The sequence below is a fragment of the Mauremys reevesii genome, unplaced genomic scaffold (assembly GCF_016161935.1).
Source record: "Mauremys reevesii isolate NIE-2019 unplaced genomic scaffold, ASM1616193v1 Contig6, whole genome shotgun sequence".
Taxonomy (NCBI): Eukaryota; Metazoa; Chordata; order Testudines; family Geoemydidae; genus Mauremys; species Mauremys reevesii.
The window spans coordinates 1,298,104-1,322,253 of record NW_024100873.1 but is presented as its reverse complement, the minus strand read 5'-3'; the positions used below and the strand labels follow the sequence as shown (position 1 = coordinate 1,322,253).

At 49.9% G+C, this 24,150-nt stretch overlaps 2 protein-coding genes and 1 pseudogene across 4 annotated transcripts in view; 2 read left to right on the top strand and 1 right to left on the bottom strand.

Moving 5' to 3' along the window:
- LOC120394448 (C-type lectin domain family 2 member B-like) overlaps positions 1-24,150 on the bottom strand; it is a 1,239,960-nt gene that overhangs the window by 102,801 nt on the left and 1,113,009 nt on the right. The gene's annotated exons all lie outside the window — the stretch shown is intronic.
- Positions 1-24,150, top strand: part of LOC120394454 (C-type lectin domain family 2 member D-like) — a 100,080-nt gene that overhangs the window by 20,861 nt on the left and 55,069 nt on the right. The window lies entirely within an intron of this gene.
- LOC120394462 lies at positions 4,395-7,664 on the top strand (annotated as a pseudogene).

Sequence of the window (24,150 nt, the reverse complement as noted above, 5' to 3'; positions counted from 1 at the left end):
GCAGGGCTGGCGTGTCATACAGAGAGGGCAGACAGACACGCACATGAAACTGACAACGCTGGAGTGGCGATGCCATGTAGGTTCGCCCTGCTGCCTGATACATCAGTAGCTGACGTAGATCCAGCTGTTTCTTGGAGATGCTGCCTGCCAGAGAACCTGCTGAATGGACACAGTGACCAGTTCATCAGGCATTGCTATGTCAGGATTTCCTATTGGTACCCAGACACCGAACACGAGTGTTTTGAAGAACACGCGTCTGTTTGAAACAGTGTCATTGACCCCAAACGGGGACTGGTACTAAGGGGGGGATTTGTCCACACAATTTCTAGTTACTATGGAACTGCCATCAGCAGCACCAAGAGCTTCTTTCCCAATTTGTTTTCCCCTTGGTCTTTATGTGGTTTGGGGCAATGAGTTGGTTCACGTTTGCTTGCTTTTGGTTAAATAGTTTAGCGATGTCACGCGCATTGTAAGAGGGGGACGGCTCCTTCGGTAGCCAGCCCTTAATTCCGGGAGTTATAGGCTTAGAGACAGTTTCTCCTGCCTGCTGATCAGTCGTGAATGTTCTGTTATGTACATAGAAAAATATATTTTTCATATTAGCCTGTTTCCAATTGGCCTTCAGATTTGGATCATCTCGAAATGTGACCCATCATTCCAGCTAGAGTTTGGAGTCTGCTACTTGGAGAGATCCCAGACTGTGGAATAATCTCTACCCAGCCGCTTTGGCCTGGGCTAGTACATCACTTCACAGAGAAGTTTACAGCAATCAGACAGTGGCTTTTACACTGTGGCCAAATGTATCCTTATCTCAGTGATTTAAAACCACAGCCACATGAACTCAGTAATACACGTCTTTAAACACCAGTTAGGTCTGGCCCAGCAAGTGGTTTCTAGCTGGTTGCCTACTTCGTATCCATATACAGTAAACTGAGGGGTAGTTGATCCGTCTGTTATTTGTAAAGCTCTTTCTTGATGCCCGGATGTTTTTTCACTGTGCACTGATATCTTCTGGTGTCTTCCTTCTGCGAGATGCCCCCTTCAGCAGCTTACGTTGGTTAACAAATAGCGTCTTTGCTTCACATTTTCTCTTCGGTTCAGTAACCCAAATTTAATACACGGATTAATTTAGTTCGTTTGCACTGAAATAGGGACCAAGTCTTTTATAACACAAGCTTTGCTTTTGTTCTGATTTTCCCAAGTCTTTAGCACAGACAGACCTGTTTTAGATACGTTTGCAGTTGTTGCATAGATATTCCTTTTCCTTAACGTGCATTACCAATTTTTCATAGTAAGCATAGTGCTTGATTGCTAAAATGGGTGTTCTCAATCTTCCGTGAGAAAGTGTCCGGCTCTCCCCGGCTGAGCACTCTGTTTTAGCAAAAAGAGTTAAGAACAGAATTTTTACCCAAGCTTTTTAGAGTTAATTTGCTTGTGATCCCAATCCCACCTTTATTAACTGTTCAGAAGCACAGACTTTACCGACCACTGCTTTCCTTCAACATAACATAAAAGAAAAGAGTATAAAAATTACACCAAAATGAATAGTAAATGCAGGTCTATGCAAACACTTTGAGGGTATAAAACTTTCATGATACTTGTTTGTATTTGTAGACAAAGATGGAATCCCCTGTTGAAATAGTTTGGTTAACTTTAACATGTTGCATAAACAGGCATAGTATATATTGTTATATTTTTGACATCTTTGCTATAACATTCTTATGATTATATCTGAAGGTACAAACAAGTTTATAAAAACAAGGGCTGTCAATTAATCGCAGTTAACTCATGCAATTAACTCAAAACTAATTAACTCGATTAAAAAAATTAATCACAATTAATCTCAGTTTTAATCACAGTGTTAAACAATAATAGAATACCAATTTAAACTTATTATAAATATTTTTGGATGTTTTCTACATTTTCAAACATATTGATTTCAATTACAACACAGAATACAGAGTGTAAAGTGCTCACTTTATATTAGTTTTGATTACAAATATTTGCACTGTAAAAAGAAACAAAAGAAATGGTATTTTTCATTTCACCTAATACAAGTACTGGAGTGCAATCTCTTTATCGTGAAAGTGCAATTTACAAATGAAGAATTTTTTTTTACATAACTGCACTCAAAAACTTTAGTGCCTACAAGTCCACTCAGTCTTACTTCTTGTTCAGCCAATCGCTCAGACAAACAAGTTTGGTTACAATTTGCAGGAGATAATGCTGCCCACTTCTTATTTACAATGTCACCTGAAAGTGAGAACAGGCATTCACATGGCACTTTTGGAGGCGGCATTGCAAGGTATTTACATGCCAGATATGCTAAACATTTGAATGCCCCTTCATGCTTTGGCCATCATTCCAGAGGACATGCTTCCGGGCTGATAACGGGTTCTGCTCGATAACAATCCAAAGCAGTGAGGACCAACGCATGTTCATTTTCATCATCTGTGTTAGATGCCATCAGCAGAAGGTTGATTTTCTTTTGGGGATTCGGGTTCTCTAGTTCCCTAATTGGAGTGTTACTCTTTAAGACTCTTGACAGCATGCTCCAAACCTCATCCCTCTCAGATTTTGGAAGGCACTTCAGATTCTTAAACCTTGGGTTGAGTGCTGTAGTTAGCTTTAGAAATCTCCTACCAGTACTTCCTCTGTGTTTGGTCAAATCTGCAGTGAAAGTGTTCTTAAATCGAACAACATATGCTGGGTCATCATCCGAGACTGCCGTAACATGAAATATATACATCAAGGCATTCAGTCACAAATTAAGGCATTATTTTTTAAACAAGCATCAGCAGCATGGAAGCATGTCCTCTGGAGTGGTGGCCGAAGCATGAAGGGGCATATGAATGGTTAGCAGAATGGTATTATATTACTGTTCAACAGTCTGATGAAAACTGCAATTCATCATGATTAATTTTGTTAATTGTTTGACAGCCCTAATAAAATAACCCCCCGAAATTGACATTTTGCTAATATTACCTTGACGTTAATGCTGAAGATTCCCCTTACGCTGTTTCCTTTGAATAAAAAAACCTGTGATTAATAAAAGAAAATGCTTTTTGTTTGCAATTACATGGCTTGTTGAGGCAAAACTATATATACATCTATTTATCACTCAGGCCTTTTTGAGCTTTGCAAAAGAATTAATAGGTGTTATATGCCAACCATAATATTAAAATAATGCAGTACCACTTCTATTAAAAGAAAGTACAAAACTAACTTTTGTTGCAACAATTTTTTTTAAATAGTCACATGACACAAACAACATACAACACAGGATGACATGTGTGACATGCAAAACAAACTCGCAATTGTTTTTAAAAATGCTATTACACGGAAATAAGAAAAGCCCATGTTTCAAATCTTAGTCAGTGGTTAGGATTAGAAGCAGAGTCTGCATTTCTGTTGCTTGGCAACCATAGCTTCACAAAAGTTAGGAGTCATTCCAGCTGTTGCATTCCTGAAGGATTAAAATAATTAATTTGTTGGGTTTATTAAAAAGAAAGTTTTCAGCTTGTTTTCTTTGTTCATTGGTTGTTTTGTTTTCGGTTGCTTCATCTTTTTCAGCAATGGGGGCATCTGTAATAACTGTAACTTTTCACTTTTCAAAGGAAGAGAGGGCAGAAGTGAGGGGAGGCGGGGGGACGGGGTGAGAAGCAAGAGAAATTAGCGAACTCGGTCACGTTATCGTAAAGTACAGGCAGCAGCAGAGAGTGTAGTAAATGGAGAGAGGATATAAAGGAAAACGTAACCAGTGGGGTAGAATGCAGATTATATGACGAGCTGTGAGCGAGGGGGTGAAACACGGTGGGAACCTGCACCCCTGGTTTTGATCCTGGCTCTCAGCGGCGACTCGAGTGGGGGTTGTTGCCTACTCATGAAAAACTTGTTTGTTCCCGCAGTGTCTGTTGCTTTTGTCTGCCTGCCAGCTGGGTTGCAGGAGCGCCCTGGCCGGCTGCAGTTAACTGTTTCTGGGCACCTCCGTGCGTTAATGCAGCAACCCCAGGTGTTAACCCGCTCGCTCTCGGGGTTCCACTTGGAAGTTCTTTGTTATCACTCCCCTGTGATCGAATCGCAGCTCCCGTCTCCTCATGTGCTCTGTCACCTGGACCATTTTTAACCTCATCTGATTTACCAGTCCAGTGACAGTGTTGTTTGCTGCTTCCCTCTCCTGGGCACTCACTTCTCCCGTTCGGCCTAGGTGTCGGTTCAGGCTTTACCGGAGCCTGGATCTTATCCTACGGGTGGCCCCTGCCCGTGGCTTGTTAGGTGGCTGGTTCGGGTCATTCCCAATGTCCCCATTGCAGCCCCATTCCAGCCATTCCATGTTCCAGCTTTTAATTCTGCTCTGGCCACCACGTTCCCTTCCTGTCCCCATTGTTCAAACACTACAAAAGTGCCCAGAGTTTGTTGTTGCCCAGCAAGACCAGACCAGGGGGCGGCAGGTCCCTCTCTCCCAGGTTCTCTGCAGCTGTTTCCAACCGTCTGCGCTGTCCCGGGACCTGCCGTAAGGTATCATGTCTCTGCACTGTCGGCTTCCCGGGCTCTGCTGTGTCTCTTGTTTCTTTTCACTCTTTTTCTGTCCCTGTTACTAGCCCCGGGCGGGTCGTCTTAACCATTTAACAGCCACAGCCATAGTTTGCAATATTGTCCATTTCTAACTCTTGTTACTTTTCAAGGCTTCCGTCTTGGCCTGAGCCTTACAGAGTTGCTGAGCAATCATCATGGTGCTCACTCATGCCCGATTCTGGTCTCTCTAGCAACCCAGGAGCACTTTCCCCTGCGGGCCCATGGGGCAGAGTTTGCAGCCGGAGCCGTCCGGAGAGAGGAGCGGTAAGAGGCGTCGTTAACTAATCTGACCATTCTGGGCCCTGGTTCTGCACGGAGCCTTCACTACATCAGCCAATAACAATGGCCCAAGTCCTAGGGTCTCTCTTCAGTGTAATGCCACATTTTCTCTGCACCCTCCCCCTTTCCCCTCCGAATCTGTCAGACCCACGCAGAACCCATCGTCTGCAGCCACTGTCACCCACCACTTGCTGTTACGATATTTGTATAAGAGTAACAGCTAGACAACTCATTGTCCCGGGCACTGCACAGACACACAGCGAGAGACAGGCCCTGCCCCAGCTGAGATCAGGGCCTCGTTGTGCCAGGCGCTGCACAGACACACAGCGAGATCAGGGCCTCGTTGTGCCGGGTGCTGCACAGACACACAGCAAGATCAGGGCCCCGTTGTGCTGGGCGCTGCACAGACACACAAGGAGAGACAGTCCCTGCCCCAGCTGAGATCAGGGCCCCGCTGTGCCGGGCGCTGCACAGACACACAGGGAGAGACAGGCCCTGCCCCAGGGAGTTTACAATCTAACTAGACAAGAGGAGGACTGTTTCCCCTGTTTTACAGCTGGGTTATTGAGGCCTAAGGAGATGAAGGTTCAGATGTGGAGCTGGGTGGGAAAATATCAAGACAATGTGAGTTCATAGGTAGATTTTAGAGCCCGTAGAGTCGCTGACCTTTAGCACAAAATGATGCTCAACCATCACCATAGCAGAGCTGGGCCACATCTCTCTCTGTAGCCCCCCACACCTCCATCCTTCCCTCCCACAGACAGCAGCAGGTCTGGTATCCCCAGCAGCAGGTACTCCCCAGCCTTCCCAGGACAGGGGCTCCTAGCTGAGGTCTCTGGGGCCGGTGGGCCCATCCTGACGGCAGCTGCCTTTGCTTTGGAGGTGGAAGGAAGCCCGACGAGATGGCAGAGGAGGGCTCTGAGCTGGAAAGGGGCCTCCATGCCATCGTGGGCAGCTTCTACAGATACGCCGAGGGCTCCGAGGGACCCAAGGAGCTGGACCAGGCGGCTTTCCAGACGTTGCTCAGCAATGAGCTGAGCCATCAGCTCACGGTGAGACCCGGCTACTGGCTCCCCAAGGCAACTGGAGACATCAACCACTGGCTCCTAGCAAAGGGGGGGTGGAGTCTCTCTGTGACCCTCAGCCCTGCCCTCCAGCGCCCTGCTGCCCCTGCCCTGGGCTCCCCGCCAGCTCTACTGGTGCCCCTCAATCCTGACCTACAGCCCCCTGCTGTCCCAGCCCGGGGATCCCCCACAACTCTGCGGGTGCCCCTCACTCCCAACCCAGAGACCCCGATGAGCCCAGCTCTGGCTCCCCCCACACACAGCGCTCTGCTGGGGCCCCTCAGTCCCGGCCCACATCCCCCTGCTCTCCCAGGAGTTAGCGCTGCTCTGCACAGCTCTGCCAATGGCACTAAATCCTGACCCACTGACCCCCCTCCTATGCCAGACCAGGCTCCCCACAGCCCTGCCAATGGGCCTCGAGCTTGACTTGTATCTCACTTCTACACACACACACACACACACACACGTCTGTGTGTGGGGGAGCCCTGCTAGTCTGACCCCCTGCAGCAGGGGGCAGCAGCGCGCACACACACACACATATGGCAGTAAAGCCCTTTACTGATCCACGTGCCCGATGGGTCCCCAGCAGTGACTTGCTGTTTCCTTGGTGAGCTTAGAACGCAGAGGACCGGAAGGCAGCGCTGGACATGTTTAAGACGGTGGATGCCAACAACGATCAGAAAATCTCAGTACTGGGATCTCATCTCAGAGATCTGTCGAGTGATCCAGCGCAGCCATTATAATGAGTAGTGACCGGGGAGCTGTGTCTGGTGGGGAAACCGAGGCACATGCCTCAACGGGAAATGCCCCCAAATCCTTTGCCTGATGCACTCAAAGCAAACCTGCACCTCCCCCACTAAACCGTAATCTGTCTGCTAAACACCCCCACTAAACTCAGCGACCTTAATCTGTCTGCTTGCTGGGACCCCTCACCCCCTTCCCCGTTCCGCATGTCTCATGCTTCTGCAGCTGCCCCTGTCCCCCTTGTCTGGATCCCACCCTGATCACCCCTCGGTCTTTGCTCACATGCTCCCCACCTTGTCACAACCCAATGGCCCCCTCCCTCAGGTCCCTTGGGGAGGCAGATCAGCACTGTATGTTGCTAACGTTGTTGCAAGCATCGCAAGGCATTTTGGGAAGGGTTAAAGGTGTGAGAGTGGAGTGGACGATTCCTTTGCAGGTTGCGAGAGGCCAAAGGGGGAGGAAGGAAGAGTGCAGAGAACGGGTTACCTCGACACTTCAACTCCGAAGAGAAGATGCTGGCCTCAGTCCAAGGTCAAGGCACTCGACAAGCTGAGCAGGGCCGCAGAGATTGCAAAAACGAGCGAGACGGCAAGGTCAGCGACGGGGAAAACAGCCTCACATCCGTGGAGCTGGTGTGTTTTGGGAAAGCTGAGGAGGCTACAGAAAGCCGGTTTGGACTGGTACAAAGAGCACCAGGAACAGAGGACCCTGAACGAAACACCCCCAAAAGAACCCAGGACTTAAAAACGCTCCCGAGAGCCAAAGCAAGTCGGAGAAAAACAGCAGACCCTGGACAACACGTAAATGGGACAAGAACTCCTGTCCACCCCTCCCCCTCTTCTTCTTACATTACACCCCGGCTTGGCCAGCCTCAGGTAGTGCGGGTGTGAGTATGAAAGGGGGTTAGGGCTTGGGGCACTAACGCTTTCTTCCTTCCTCTGAGTGACATGGGAACCCCCAGTGCTCTCTGCTGCTGTTTTATTAATAAAGCTTTAAAACTTAGACACTTGGTGTGCTTCGTCATCTCCTCCCCTAACGATCCTGCAGCCTCAGCCTGATCACCTGACGCCTCAGGCAGCTTGGTAACAAAAATCTGTCACACTCTCCCCCACTGCTGGGAGTCACCCCGTACACCCCGAATCTGCCCTGGCCTCTGCTCTCCATGTCACCTACCTCCCCACTGGCTCTGGCATGGGAGCCCCACACGACCCAGCTCTCCGTCACTGGGATCTCTCCCCCACCCCCTACAGCCTGCTCTCCGTCACACTGACAGTTTTAAAAATCAAAATGGGATGTTTTTCTAGAGGATCGGCTCTTGTTCAAGCAGGGATTAATTCAGGGCAGTCCTATGGCCTGTGTTATACTGGTCATTTTAGCTTAGCACAGTGATCCCTTCTGGTCTTGGAATCCACAAGTCTATGACATAAGAACATAAGAATATAAGAACGGACATACTGGGTCAGACCAAAGGTCCTTCCAGCACAGTATCTGTCTACCGACAACGGCCAGGTGCCCCAGAGGGAGTGAACCTAACAGGTAATGATCAAGTGATCTCTCTCCTGCCATCCATCTCCACCCTCTGACAAACAGAGGCTATGGACACCATTCCTTACCCATCCTGGCTAATAGCCATTAATTAACAACCTCCATGAATTTATCCACTTCCCTTTTAAACGCTGTTATAGTTCTAGCCTTCACAAGCTCCTCAGGCAAGGAGTTCCACAATTTGACTGTGCGCTGCGTGAAGAAGAATTTCTTTTTATTTGTTTTAAACCTGCTGCTCATTAATTTCATTTGGTGGCCCCTAGTTCTTATATTATGGGAACAAGTACATAATTTTTCCTTATTCACTTTCTCCACATCACTCATGATTTTATAGACCTCTATCATATCCCTCAGGCCCTGGTCTACACTATGGGGTTAGGTCGGTTTTAGCCACGTTAGGTCAATTTTAAAATGACTGCGTCTACACAACCAACCCCGTTCCTTCGACCTAAAGGGCTCTTAAAATTGACTTCTGTTCTCCTCCCCGATGAGGGGAGTAGCACTAAAATCAACCTTGCTGGGTTGAATTTGGGGTAGTGTGGATGCAAATTGATGTATTTGGTCTCCAGGAGCTATCCCAGAGTGCTCCAGTGTGACCCCTCTGGACAGCACTTTCAACTCCGATGCACTAGCCAGGTAGACAGGAAAAGCCCCAGGAACTTCTGGATTTCATTTCCTGTTTGGTCAGTGTGGCGAGCTCAGCAGCACAGGTGACCATGCAGTCCCCCAAGAATCGCAAACAAGCTCCAGCATGGACCGAAAGGGAGATACTGGATCTGATTGCTGTATGGGGAGAAGAATCTATGCAGGCGAACTCCGATCAAAAGAAGAAATGCAAATATATTTTCCAAAATCTTACAGGGCATGATGGAGAGAGGCTACCACAGGGACACACAGCAGTGCCCGCATGAAAGTTAAGGAGCTCAGGCAAGCCTACCAAAAAAACAAAGGAGGCAAACGGTCTCTCTGGGTCAGAGCCCCATACATGCCGTTTCTATGATCAGCTGCATAGCATTCTGGGGGGGACCCTACCACTACCCCACCACTGTCCGTGGACATCTGCAAGGGGGAAGTCTCACGCAAGAGGGAGGAGGATTTTGTGGATGAGGAGGAGGAGGAGGATGCACAGCAGGTGAATCTATTCTCCCCAGCAGCCAGGACCTTTTCATCACCCTGGAGCCAATACTCTCTGAAGGTGGGATCCCCAACCCTGAAGCTGGAGAAGGTACCTCTGCACATTTGTAACTACAGTACAGGGTTTAAAAGCAATAGTGTTTAATGTTTGATTTGCCCTGAAGACTTGGGATGCATTCGCAGCCAGTACAGCTACTGGAAAAGTCTGTTAATGTGTCTGGGGATGGAGCGGGAATCCTCCAGGGACATCTCCATGAAGCTCTCCTGGAGGTACTCTGAAAGCCTTTGCAGAAGGTTTCCGGGGAGGGCTGCCTTGTTCCATCCTCCACGGTAGGACACTTTACCACGCCAAGCCAGTAGCAAGTAGTCTGGAATCATTGCAGCACAAAGCATGGCAGCGAATGGTCCTGGGTTTTGGTCACATTCAAACAACATTCGGTCTTTATCTCTCTGTGTTAGCCTCAGGAGAGTGATATCATTTATGGTCACCTATGATGGGGGTGTTTCCATTCACCACAGAGTTCTTGTGTTAGTGGCGGGTTGTCATTATTAGTATATGCAGAACTAGCCAGGAAAAGAGAGACACATTTCTAACCAAGCAGGAGGTCACATGGACACCAAGACTCTATATAACACAATCATGAACCCAGGGCAAATCAGGTCTGACCAGAGGGCATAGATCTGGATGCGAACAATCTCACCATTGAGGGTACATACTTATGCAGCAGATGCAACTGAGAGGCTGCCTAACCCAGGAGGAAAGGTCTCATACAGAGCACTGTGAAACACAGCTTTACTGCAGATGTGAGTTGAATAAATACTCATGGTGAGCTCCCAGCACTGTATTACTGGGGTATCGTGATATCATTGCATTCCACTGTGGCTGCAACTAATGACTACAGCAAGGTGTGGAACATACCAAAGGTGAAACGGTTTTAAAGGAATGAGCATTTCTCGCATTGACAGCATGCAAAGCATCAGCCCCTCTCCCTCCCTCCCTGTTGCTCCTGGATGCGCCCCCCTGCATTGTCTCTGGAGACAGGTGGGGAACGACGCTGAAGGAGCAAGGTAAGTTCTCTACCTGGGATGAAGGGGGACTTAGTGGGGCTCACGCTTTAGCCCTGGTGTGGTTGGGTGGTGGGGACTTAGGGAGCCTGGGCCTGGCTGCAGACCAGGGTTCCAGCCATGGAGCTTCAGGTGCCAACAGCAGGCTCTCAGGCACTGACCCCCAGCTCTTCTCTGGCCTCACAGCCCTGGCCTTCAGCCACGGGTCTTCAGGCTCCAACCCCTGGCAGCGCAGCCGCAGGCTCCAATCCCTGGCTCTCGCCTATGGCGTCAACCCCCAATCCCGGTGGCAGCCACTGTCCCCAGGTGCTGATCCCCGGCAGCACACTCGAACCCCAGCCATGGTCGCTGGTCCTGGGTGCTGTCCTGGGCTCCAGCAGCTCCCCAGCCCGGCTGCCTGCCCTGGGTGCAGATCCCTGGCCTCAGGCTCCGGCGGGTGCTGGCTCTGGATCCTGACCCCTAGCCCTGGCTGCACAGCAACAGGTGTGGACCCCAAGCACCATCCCTGGTAGTGGCTGCTGGCCCCAGGCGCCAACGCCCGGCCACGCACTCCGATCCCCAGCCCTGACCATTGACACTGGACACTGCTCCTGGATGTCGACCCTGAGCTCCTGTGGGTGCTGGCCACTGGTGCCAATCCCTGGCTCTGGTCACATGGCATCAGGTGCCAACCCTGGGATCCAGCGGATGCTGGCCCTGGACACCGATACCTACCCCTTCCGCAGTCACGTGGCAGCAAATGTGGACCCCGAGTGCCAACCCCCGGCTACATGGCAGTGGATGCCAATCCCCAGCCCTGACCACACAGCAGCAGGTACTGACCCCCAGCCACCAATCCTCACCCCCCGACCATGCGGTAGCCGGGGCCCCCCGTCCATTGCACCTGGCCTCTGCTGCCTCCCCCAGCCCTGCATCCATCTTCCCTGCCCCCCGCTGCCTCAATCCCCACCCCATCCAGGTCTTAATTTGCCAGGACTTGCTGTGAAAAGTGATATTAACAAACACACAACTGGTGATTAGCAACTTTAACAAGAGCCTTAACACCAGGTGTCCTCTCTTCCCCCAGTGCTGGGAAGGGCTGGGCCCCAACTGGCAACACTGCTCTGCCAGGGCTCAGCCCTGCAAACAGTTTAGGGAGTGTGAGCAGAGCCAGTGGCAAATGCTCAGAGGGTCTGGGGAGAGCAACAGCTCCATCCTGAGCTAGCCACCTGCACAGATTCATACAGCACCTAGCGTTTTCCATGTACGCTCCATCACAGGGCCCCACTTGTGCAGCCCTTCCCTTCTATTGCCTAGGTTGATGTTCAAGTATCTCCTTCCCCCCTAACCCCGCACTCCTCTCCTGATCCCCTTCCCCCAACCCTGCATTTCCCCCTGCTCCCCAAACCCTGCACTCCTCCCCTGATCCCCAAACCTCACACTCCCCCAACCCTGCACTCCTCTCCTGATCCCCTTCACCCCAACCCTGCAGTCCCCCCTGCTCCCCAAACCCCACACTCTCCCAACCCTGAACAACTCTCCTAATCCCCTTCCATAAACCCCGCACTCCTCTCCTGATCCCCTTCCCCCAAACCCCACACTTCCCCCTGCTCCCCAAACTCCGATATCCTCCATCCTGGCACTCCTCTCATGTTCCCCTTCCCCCAACCCTGCATTTCCCCCTGCTCCCCAAACCCTGCACTCCCCCCTGCTCCCCAACCTCACACTCCTGCTCCCCAACCCTGCACTCCCCTGCTCCCCAAACCCCACACTCCTCTCCTGATCCCCAACCCTGCACCTCCCCTGCTCCCCAACCCCGCACTCCTCTCCTGATCCCCAACCCTGCACTCCCCTGCTCCCCAACCCCGCACTCCTCTCCTGATCCCCAACCCTGCACCTCCCCTGCTCCCCAAACCCCGCACTCCTCTCCTGATCCCCAACCCTGCACCTCCCCCTGCTCCCCAACCCCCGCACTCCTCTCCTGATCCCCAACCCTGCACCTCCCCCTGCTCCCCAACCCCCGCACTCCTCTCCTGATCCCCAACCCTGCACTCCCCCCTGCTCCCCAAACCCCGCACTCCTCTCCTGATCCCCAACCCTGCACTCCCCTGCTCCCCAACCCCGCACTCCTCTCCTGATCCCCAACCCTGCACCTCCCCCTGCTCCCCAACCCCCGCACTCCTCTCCTGATCCCCAACCCTGCACCTCCCCCTGCTCCCCAACCCCTGCACTCCTCTCCGGAGCCCCTTACCCACAATCGCCTCCTGCCCCACTCCCGCGCCCGAGCCTCCCGCGCCAGGCACTCGGTGCCGCGGACTTAGTGCTGTGAACTCCAGGTGAGAGAGAGAGGGAGGTTTGGAGGAGGAAATCAAATACATCCAGAGGGGAGAATGCGAAAGGTCTGCAACAGGGCAGGCTGAGACTTTTATCTCCCTTCCCCCCACCCCCCGCAGGAGGGGAAACTGAGGCACTGAGTGATCAGATTCCCCTCTCCAAATTATTTGCAAAGGAGGAGGACGGGGGCTCCTATCCAAACCAGTTCCCTTCCCATCAACTCTGCTTTCCCTGCTGCAAGACCGCTGTAGGGGCTGAATATTTTCATTAAATTATGGCTCCTTCGTTTGCCCTACAACAATGAAATAGACCGGCTTGATGGGGGGGAATAGCCCCCCCCCTAAAGCTTTGTGGATATTAAGGTTTTTTTGTGGGGGGGGACATGATAATATTCTAGATCAAATTCAATCAAATGCCCAGCTCAGCTTTCTAGCCATCCAGCAGCTTTAGGGCAGGGAAGGTAGGTGCTTTTGGTGGAGAGTGGTCGCAAAACAGGGGTGAATTTAGCGGGGGTTTGTGGGGTCTGCTTGAAATCCCACCCGATGCAGCCACACAGAATCATTGGCAGCGCTGGGAGAGGCCAGGAGTGGAAGCAGGTGCCCTGGGGGTGGGGGGACATTTGCCCTCAGTCCTGGGCTCTGGGATGGACTAGGCTGGGTGGTGGGTTCAGTCTAGTCTTCCTGCCTGTTGCTCTCACTGGGGTTTGTGGTTTTCATCTGGCTCCACCAAAAAGATCAAACAAGCCCAGTAGAAAAGGGGAGTGAGAGAGGCAGGAAGGAGTTTGTAAGGGGTTTAAGTGACCCATCAGCGAAAGAGTAAAACCAGAGTTTGACTGGGTTTCCCCCCAGCCACCACTCCTGCAAACACTGAGCAAGGGGCAGCTCCATCCCCCACTGAGGCTATGGTGAGGGACAGGAGGAAGGAAGCCACATGGCAGTCCCTTCCCCCCAGCACCCCCCACCAGCCCCCCAACACTGTCCCAAAGCCGGCCCGCACCCCGCAGCATGCCCGCCCAGAGCCGGCACCCCTCCACCCTTCCTGCACCCCACCCCGTGCCCCAGTCCGGAGCCTGCACCCAGCACCCAAACTCCGTCCCACTCAGCCCTGGGCAAAGCTCCTTGGTCTGGCTCCCAGCCCCTCTCCAAGGGTTGCAGCTGTCTGGAGGTGCTGCCTTCCACACCTTCCTCATTCACACCTCATTCATTCAATAGGGCAATTGATTACAAAGTGGAGAGAAGATCTTATTCTACTTCTAGCAAAAAGACATTTTTCTTTTACCTTAATTACACTACCTTAGGGGCCTGCTATAACATATTACTAAGGTTCAATACAAAGTCATGTAAAAGTTATACAAAAATGCATAATGCAGCGATTTATCTACAACTCCATTGATTGACTGCTGTGTGCAGTAATATAGTGACCCCTGGGTCTTTGAATAAGACTATATACTGGGGGGCGGGGTGCAGCAGCGAGTCGGGGGCGAGCGGGTGGGCAAGTGGCAGGTGGGCACAGAGGTGAGCAGTGAGCCAGCAGGGGGTTTAGGGGCGGGCATGGGGGTTTCTGGCAGGGAAGGGAGAAAGTGAAAGGAGGCGAGTGGTGGGTGGGGGACTGACTAGGAGGGACGCAGCAAGTCAGTGGGGGACTAGGGGGTGAAGAGGAGTGTGATGGTGGGGCCGAGCGGGGAGGGGGTGGGTCCTATTTTACTGCTGTGATCTGGTCACCCTATGTGTGCCAGGTTTCAGAGTAGCAGCCGTGTTAGTCTGTATCTGCAAAAAGAACAGGAGTACTTGTGGCACCTTAGAGACTAACAAATTTATTTCAGCATGAGCTTTCATGGGCTACAGCCCACTTCTTCGGATGCATAGAATGGAATACTTCTTTTTGCCTATGGGTGCCGTTTCTCCCCCCTCCCCCTCAAACCTTCCTCTTTGGCCCACAGCTGTTTTGATGGGGTGGCGCTGAGGAAGGAGGGTTTGTTTCTGCGAGGCGAGCAGCGCTGGTGGGGGCAGTGTTTCCACGGGGCTGGGCAGTGCTGGGGGGAAGGAGGGGGCATAAAATAAACATTATTGAAGAAAATCAGTTGTACAACTATCAAAACAAATTATTTTCCTAATATGAAAGTGAAAATCTATAATTAATATTCTTTTAGAATGTGGTGACTTCTATCAATATGGGCAAGAGATCAAGAGATATTGGTAGAAAGTACCCAAGTGGGAGTAAGAAAAGAGCCATATACAATATTATGTAGTAATATATCATTTTGTTATGTATCTAGTCATGGAAAGTAAATAATACATGTAAGAAATGAAAGGTGGTTTTTTTTTAAGTGTTTTTTTTTTTTAAGTCATCCCTGCCGGGGCCCCGTCAAAACTGTTCGAATTAGGCCCCGCACTTCCTAAAGCTGGCCCTGGGAGACAGGTACCTAGCGCCTCCCTCCCCCGCAGTCTGTAAGAGAACCTGTGTCTCCCTGTTTGGCTGCAGACTTTAAAGCCTATCATAAAGTATCCACATTTCCTCATATAGTGTTTATACAGACATTTCACAATGATATTAAGCACCAGGGGGTCATTTGTTTTCAGAAAAACCTCACCCCGTACTCTCGTATAACACAGCACTATTGTATCCAGTCAGTTGATTCAGTTGATTATCACATGAAGTTCAGACCAGTAAATCTTTGCAATGGACCCTTCTGAAAAATAAAACCCAGAAGAGCTTCTCTCTCCTGCTGGGCGTAGACACCAGGCTGTCTTGTCCCCCGCTTCTCAGTGTGAGCTTTGATGGGTCTGTGTGCGGCTTGAATGTAAACTGAGGTAAACACACAGTCCTTCACTTAGGATCAATCTGTTTAACAACTCCCCCGGCATATGGAGTTTGAACTCATTTTAGTGACCATTCCAGTGTATGTCCATAACTCTTAGCACCCATCGCGTACATATATCACACAAGGATATGAATGGTCAGAGAGTTATCAGTTTTCAAATGATACCTCACAATGTGTATTTTGCACAAAGATTGTTACAGTCGTGTGTAGGGTGTGAATCCTGGGGTCTAGTGTCACTGCACACATGGTCTGTCGGCACCAAAGATGAGGAAGAACTGGGGTGTGATGGGGAGCCAGTCTAGGAGGCGGGGGGACAGGGTTCAGATGACCAGTCGCAGAAACACAACAAGGAGAAGGACGCTGGGAACGGTGGCAGACAGACTGGCACCATTCGGACTGACAGTGGTAGTGAAGTTCACCACCTTGAAAGTCACACCAGGCACGTTCTCCTGGATCCAATCGTTGTGGGCGTTCGGGCGGTTGTAGACCCCGAGGTAACCAGGAGCAACAGCAAGTTCAGAAGGAGATGGCAAGCCTGCTGGACAGGCAATAATTAAAGAGTCAAACAGTCCCTGGGTTGAGGAGGTCGTTTTGCTGACGTTTACAGGGAGCTCCTCCCGAGTGTGGGGGGCAGAATGGGAGGAAGCACAAAGGGGCTTGTTTGAAGATTTAACCAGGGAGTGATGGGGGTTAGCATCATGGGCCATGCAACTGCGGACACTGTGTGCCCTTAGCCCAGGGGTGGGCAAACTGCCCTGTCTGCAGGCGCTGCCCCTGGAGCTCCCATTGGCTGTGGTTCCCACCAATGGGAGCTGCAGGGGCGGTGCTTAGGACACAGGCAGCGTGTGGAGCCTCCTGGCTTTCCCTATGCATAGAAGCCGGATTGGGGATGTGCTGCTGCTTCTGTGAGCCACACGGAGACATGGCACTCGCGTTTTTGTCGCTCTTATCTGGACTCTCTGCAATTGGGCCACATCTTTCCTGAAAAGTGGTGCCCAGAACTGGACACTAGACTCCAGCTGAGGCCTAATCAGTGCGGAGTAAGGGCAGAAGAATCACTTCTTGTGTCTTGCTTACAACGTTCCTTCTCTTGCCTCCATATTACAAGTGGCAAACAGAGGGAGACTAACCCCAGGTTTTTAAAAGGTATTTAGGCCACATAAATCCCATTGGTTTCAATGGGAATTAGGAACTGAAATCCCTTTAAAAAATCTGGCCCTAAGTGATTTGCTCAAGATCACAAAGGAAGTCTGCAGTGGAGGCGGAATTTAAACTCAGACCCCTCAAGTCTTAGATGAGTGCCATAACCTCTGGACCATCCTTCCTTTCTCCTGTGTGTGTCTAATGACGTGTTTCTGTCTATCTAACCCCAGACATAACCATGTCTCTGTCTATCTATCCCCATAGAAAAACATCCGTCTGTCTAGTGTCTACCTGTCTATCACCTTTTCATAATTAAAGCAGGAGCTATGCTACGTATAAGAAGTCAATTAAAACCACAAACTAGGAATAAACTCTGATAAGTTCAATAATCAGCATTCTTGTTGAAATCAGTAAGATTATGTTCACACTGGTTCACTGTATATTAACTGAAGAGATATGAATGAAGAGCCAAGTTAAGCAGCAGGAGCTGAATTAAAACTATGGGTGAGACCCTCATGCCTACTCTGGCTTCTTGCACAGCCTAAAACTGGAGTTCTGCAGTGGGAAGCAGAGACAGCAAGTGAGTTTGGAAAAGCTTCCGCCTCCAAAGAAAAGGACCTAATGAATACCAAGTAAAACATCTCCCTCTCTCCCGTGCTCACATGCAGTATCTTATCATCCTGTACAACCTATGGCTACAAATCTCTATAATTTACCGTGAGTGACTGGAGACAGTGGCAGGACCAGTCTGTCCTTCTCAGAAGATAGTTCATTAGCAGAGTCATAAAGCAACTTCCTAGAGAATCTCCACCTAATGGGCCACAATGAATTGCAGGTCAAACAGCATCAAGAAAGATGATTCCCTTGGAAGCTAGGTGGGTCCTGATGATCCTGTTCCTTCTCCGCTTCAAACTAAGAAGAAAACTCAACTATGCAAGAGAGATTTCATTCCATTGTTGGTGTGTATCCACCCCGAACCCATGAGACCTTCCATGGGGGCAGAGAATGGTGCACTGGGGAAGCGCAGTCCATTCTGTACTGTCTTTATTCACAATATTCTCTCTCCAGAGCTGTCGACTGGGAATATTTCACCAGCACAAAACTTACTCTGGGAAATTTTAAATGAAAATGTTTGATATTCAAATAAATGAAGCACCTTTTAGAAAGAACAAAAAAGAAGAAAAAACCCTCCATTAAACAAGATTCTTTGAAACCAAGGGGTCTTGCCCCAGCATGCGGAGCCTGACTCGACTACATGAGGTCCCTTCCACCCTACATTTTCATCTTCATATGCACAGCGTATGAAATCTTTTAACTCGTTACAGCACAATGGACCAGACACGCGGTTGGTATAAATCACCATAGCTCTGCTGATGCTGATGGATCCGTGACAACTGATGCCAGGTGATGATCTGTCCTGATATTCCCAAACTCTGACATGCAGCGTTCAGGATAGTTTAGGCAGTTGGTCCCATTTCACTGCAAGTTATTTTGTGAGAAAACGAAGACAACATTTTGGGGTCAAAAGCATCAGCACTTTGAGAACAGAAAAACCATCTTTTCTCTTGGTTGACAGAATGGATTTTGGAGTTTTCCTCGGGTATTAGAACTGCAAGAAAAATTGACCTCTCATCTTAGTCTTTGCCCCGTAATGTTAAAGCTTGTTGCAAGATAGAGATCTCGCTCTCTTGAACTCAAATGGATTGTGTAATGGGAGGTGGGGTTTATTTGTTCTGCCAACACCAGGGGACAGAATTCCTCAGAGCTCTGAATCACAAGTCAGGCACAAGCGGAGTGAGTGTGTCGTTAAAATACCAGTTGCATTTCCTGGCAGCAGGAGGTAGTTAGACACCAATATATGGTCTTCAAATATTGTTCAAGTTCTTAGACATGTTGATGCTTCCTTTTGTCTTTCCCTCTGTTTTATGCAGTTCATGTATCTGAAAATCCCCCCTAGCAAGAAGCACGTCCAATCACAAATACACTTAGAGGAGCATGGCAAGATTTTAATCAATATCTGCCAGGATTAGAGCTGTGAAGACGGTTTCTTTCAGAGCAGCAGGACTAGACGTCTGGATGTTGCACAGCCAAAGGGCAAGGAGCATTCTGCTGCTGAGCGCTGAGCGAGAAGGAACATTTGCAGCAGCAGCATGAGAGGTCCAGGACTCCAGTAAAAAGTCAGGAAATGCACCTGTTGAGTCTGAACTTTTTATGAACTGAAACTTAACTCAGACTTCATGTCTCTATCTGAAACTTTTAATCAAAAAGCTCTGACCTGCGAACTACTCATGACCCTCCTCCCAATAAGTAGCCATAAGTAGCCATCTCCTCTTTTGTCTTCTCCAATTTACATTTTAACCTGTTTTATCCTGTAGAATCTTGATTGATTATGCATAACCATTATAATCTGTTAATCACTTTGTTTACTTCTGTGTATAAACATTGATGCTCACCCCTAATAAACTTGCCACACTTACTCCGAAGCTTTGCTTTTAAGCTAAGGATTGTGTAAGCCCGTTGATCAACGAGTTGTTGTCTGGTCTCTGACAGATTTCTGAGCCCTATACCAACTCCGCACGAACTCGGGTGCTAAAGAGGTAAGTAAAACTTGCTTTTTACCTAACACACCTGCCCGTGCCCGTCCGATTCAGATCTCGATTGAGTGCTGCCAAGGCCCCCAGCAAAGAGCCTGTCATGCCACATGCCATTTAGCTGAGCCCTGGTGGGATCCTTATCAGGCAGGATAATGAGGGTGATGCTGCAGCTGGGAACAGGGAAGATCCTGCCAATGGCCTAAAGGCCAGGAAGTGACCTCACATCAGATCAGGAGGACCAGTTTGGAGACAATAGCAGTGAAAACTCTGCAGAGGGGGATGTGCCTGGCCAGAGACCGGAAGTCCACGTGGTTACTGCAGCTCTCTAACCCCTCCCTCCCATTGTTCTCTAGAGAAATTGGACTTTCAACACTGAGGATTTGGTAGGTTATGGCCAAATCAGTTACTGTCCTGGATATTATGCCCTTCATTGCTGTGTGTGTCTGGGGGGTTGTGCAGATGCCACAACATTTGCATGGCCTCCTCTCCCTTCCTCCTCCACCAGCCTCTGCTGGGCACAATCCCAAGTGGATGCAGGGCACTGGGGTGGAAAGGTTTCGAAAAGCCAGCTTTGCTGTTTATCCAAGAGTTCAGAGTATGGGCTGTGCGGCTTGTGCTGAAGCCCACGGTCGGTAGCAAGTTCACAACTAGAAATCAGTGCCCCTCGGTCCGTTTCACCGCAGGCAGGCAGGTGGGGTTGGAGGGTTCAAACACGGCTTGGGTCAATGCTCTCCATCCTAGCTCAGGCTTTGGTTGGTTTCCTTCATTTCTCTCCCAGTCCTGGTAACTTATTCTGGAAAGTTTCTCAGGCAGCAGGAATTCTCCATGGCCTTTCAGGAGAACTGGGAGTGCAAACCTGCTCAGGCCTTCATAATAGCCAGGTCCCTACCAAATTCAGGGCTCACTTTGACTAGTTTACAAACCTCTGGCCTTGAAATTGACCAACGTCACCATTTCGATGTTTCCACCTGACATTTCATGGTATTGTAACCATGGGGGTCCCATCAACCTGGGAGAATGGGGGAGTTCAGAGGTTGTTGTGGTGGGGTCACAGCATTGCCACCCTCACTTCTGTGCTGCCTTCAGACCTGGGCTCCAAGGGCAGCAGCCAGCAACCTTTCTGAAGCTAGAGGAGGTTCCCACATGTGCAGGTGGGGCCCTGCTGTTGGCAGCACCTCAGCTCCTACCGACTACTTGGGAGCACCTTGGCTCCTACCATTTTCGGGGCATCCAGAGAAATGGACCCTTGAGCCCCAGAAAGAACTGCAAGGGAAGCCCTGAGCACTCACTGCAGAGGCCAGGCAGAAGTCCCGAGCCCAGGCACCTAGGCGCCAGCAGGAGTGGGGAGGGGCATGAAAGTCCTGAGCCCGGTGCCCCAGCACTGGCTGCAGCCACAGGGGGCCAGAAGCTCTGAGTCCGGGCACCCAGAGACGTGAGTGGAGCAGAACTGCCAAGAGCAAAGCCCTGAGCCCAACGCCGGGCTGATGCAGCGCACTCACTTCTGCATTGCCTCTGCAGGTGCGTCTGATATCCCCACGGAGAGGAAGTCCTGTCCCCAGCCGGGCAGAGAAACAGCTAGGAGGCCCCTACTGGGTTCTCCTGGCTGAGGGTCCAGCAGGACGGGAGATCGGATTTCACAGGGCAGGGCTAATTCGATCTAGCCAAAAAGGCACAACAAGAACCAACAGCTGCCAGCTGAAGCCAGAGAAATTCAAATGAGATGTAGGCACACAGTTTTGACAGTGAGGGAGACTAGCCACTGGAACAAATTACCCAGGGGAGAGGTGGAGTCTCTGTTTCCTGGTGTCTTGTCGTCAAAACTGCCTGTCATTCTGGAAGGTGCCTTTTAGTGACTTACAAGCAATTGGGCTTCATATGGTGCAAAGTGCGTGAAATTTCATAGCCGGTGAAATAGAGGCCACATTAGGAGACTGAATTGTTTCATAACCTCTATGAAAAGCTCAGTGTGGGGTGCGGAACAGACTCTGCTGTTTTGCTGGGTGGCCTGGCTGGTCCCCAGAATCAATAATGAGCAAGTGGGGTGATCCAGGCTGCAGCTCAAACATCCAGCTGGGCTGGCCAGGGGCAGACATCAGGCCTGCCAGGGAAAGGTGGGTGCGGCAGTGACTTCACAAAGGCCTTTGGCAGGAACTCAGCCTATTGGGCAAAGATGATGAGGCGTCTGTGACCTCACAGAGCTCCCTTGCCAACAGCCAGGCAGGACAGGGATGCGGGGCAGGGGGAACCTCGCAGAGCCCTGTAGCCTTGCTGCAGCAAGCCTCCATCTCGTGGTCTCTCAGAGACAGTTGCTGTAGGAGAGAGTCTGTGCGTGTGTTTCTCATTTCTGTGTGTTTCTCATTTCTCATTCCCCTCAGCCAGGAGAACCACAAAGATATTGTCATCTGTGTAGAAGGTAAGAAAAAATACAGGCTCTAAATACAAGATAGGGGACTCTATCCTAGCAGATTCAAAGGCATCACCACCCTCCTAGGGAAAAAGTTTGTGCTAATATCTGAGCTTTCCACCCTGCAACTTGAGAGCATTGCTCCTTGTTCTGTCATCTGCCAGCTCTAAGATTTCGTGAGAATCAATCTTTCATTAGGAAAATAATTCAAAACGCAAATACAAAACACTTTGAGTGAAATCAACCCCTCCTGATCTTTAGTGTCTGGGAGTGTGGGCCTTGGGGGCCAGACTGAGACCCTCATGGGCTAGTAACACCCAAGAAGCCAGTAAAATAATTCCAGTTCTCTTACCATCCAAGCCTCCCTAATCCAAGGAACAGCTGAGGGCTGAGGAGACAGAATGTCTAACTCATGACTGAAAATACAAAGATGTGTTATTGGCTTTGGTTGGGGACAAGTAACAAATCTGTTGGGATTCTTGCCCCAAACAACAATCGCCCATTGTCCTTTAGAGCACGAGGACCCTAACGCGCCTGACTTGCTCAAATCTCTCTCCTGCTAGGGCTGAGAGAATTTTCTCCATCCCCATGATACCGAGGAAGAGAAAGAAGTGACCTCTCTGGTCACACAGCAAGGGCATGCCAGAGCTAGAAAGAGAAGCATAAGAAAGAAGTTGTATCAAAATGTTTTGCATTTCAAACTAACAAATTTCTTAAACAAAGGCAATTTGATGTGTGGTTAGTGAAGTGAAATGATACATTCTTGTCTCCACGAGTTTCTAGATTGATGAACCAGTAGATCTATCCCTAGTTTTTATCCCTAGATTGAGGAGGAAAACAAGTTTGCCTGTTTTGAGAATTCCCAATGGTTTTCTTGAATTTCAACAAACTAGTTGATTGAACTGAACGATTTGAATAAACTGAAAGGAAGACAATATTTTCTGCACCTTTCAAGGAAGCTACTGCTGCCCAAAGCTGGGTTAGCATTTCAGCTACTTTGCTTCCGGGGCCTTAGCTATCACATCAGTGGTGCGACTGTCTGAAAAGCTTGGCAGTGAACATGCTCTACTGAACGTTATTTTTCTCTTCTATTTAAATTATTTAAAAGATTGTCATAAATTGGGCCCTTATCAGAGGTTGTCAATTTCCAATATAATTATGACAGTGAGGGAGACTAGCCACTGGAAGAAATTACCCTGGGGAGAGGTGGAGTCTCTGTTTCCTGGTGTCCTACCATCATAACTGGTTGGGAAGGTGCCTTTTAGTGAATTACAAGCAATTGGGCTCAATAGGGTGCTAAGAGTGTGAAATTTCATAGCCCGTGAAATAGAGGCCACATCAGGAGACTGAATTGTTTCACAACCGATGCCTCTATGAAAAACTCAGCGTGGGGTGCGGAACAGACTCTGCTGTTTTACTGGGTGGCCTGCTTGCTCCCCAGAATCAATAATGAGCAAGTGGGGTGATCCAGGGTGCAGCTCAAACATCCAGCTGGGCTGGCCAGGGGCAGAGGTCAGGCCTGCCAGGGAAAGGTGGGTGTGGCAGTGACTTCACAAAAGCTTTTGGCAGGAACTCAGCCCATTGAGCAAAGACAATTAGTTGGGAATTGGTCCTGCTTTGAGCAGGGGGTTGGACTAGATACCTCCTGAGGTCCCCTCTATGATTCTATGAGTGAGGCATCTGTGACCTCACAGAGCTCCCTTGCCAACAGCCAGGCAGGACAGGGATGCGGGGCAGGGGGAACCTCGCAGAGCCCTGGAGCCTTGCTGCAGCAAGCCTCCATCTTCCCTTTACCAGTTAAAGGTTATGAGCAGACAATGGCTGGAAGTTGAAGCTAGACCAATACACACTGGAAATAAGGCGAGGAGCATTTTTAACATCAGAGTTTGGAGCAATTCACTGAGGTTGTGCTGGATTTTCCACAACTGGCCTCTTTTAAAATCAAGCGTGGGTGTTTTACTAAAAACCTGTTCTAATTCCTATGGGAATTATTTTGAGGCACATTCTATGGCCGAAGTGAAACAGAAAGTCAGACGACAGTGGTTTCCTCTGGGCTTGGAATTAATCTGTGACTCGCTGGGGGCGTTTGGAATGTGGCCATTTTGCTTCCCTCTTCCTCCTTCCCTCTTGTCCCTTCTTCTCAATTGGAAAACGGGTCACCAGAAAAGCCTGATTTCCACCCTGTGCCCCTTCCATTAGTGCTGTAAGCTGAAGGGCATTGTGACTTGAGTGAATTCAGCCAGTCAGTGCTAACTCTCCACAGGTGATTTGCATAAGTCAGTAAATGAGCCTGCAGGTTTCCGTGGGAGCGATGCCCAAGGCAGGGCTCAGGCTTCGGGTTTATGCTCCGGGTTAGTGGAGTCAGGGAGCGACAGGTGGCTGAGTTACCTCTGGTGTCACAATGTTACTGCTCAGGTTCCTCTGCCTGCTGCACCACCTGGGCAGTGACTGTCAGGGGAAGGTTTTGTG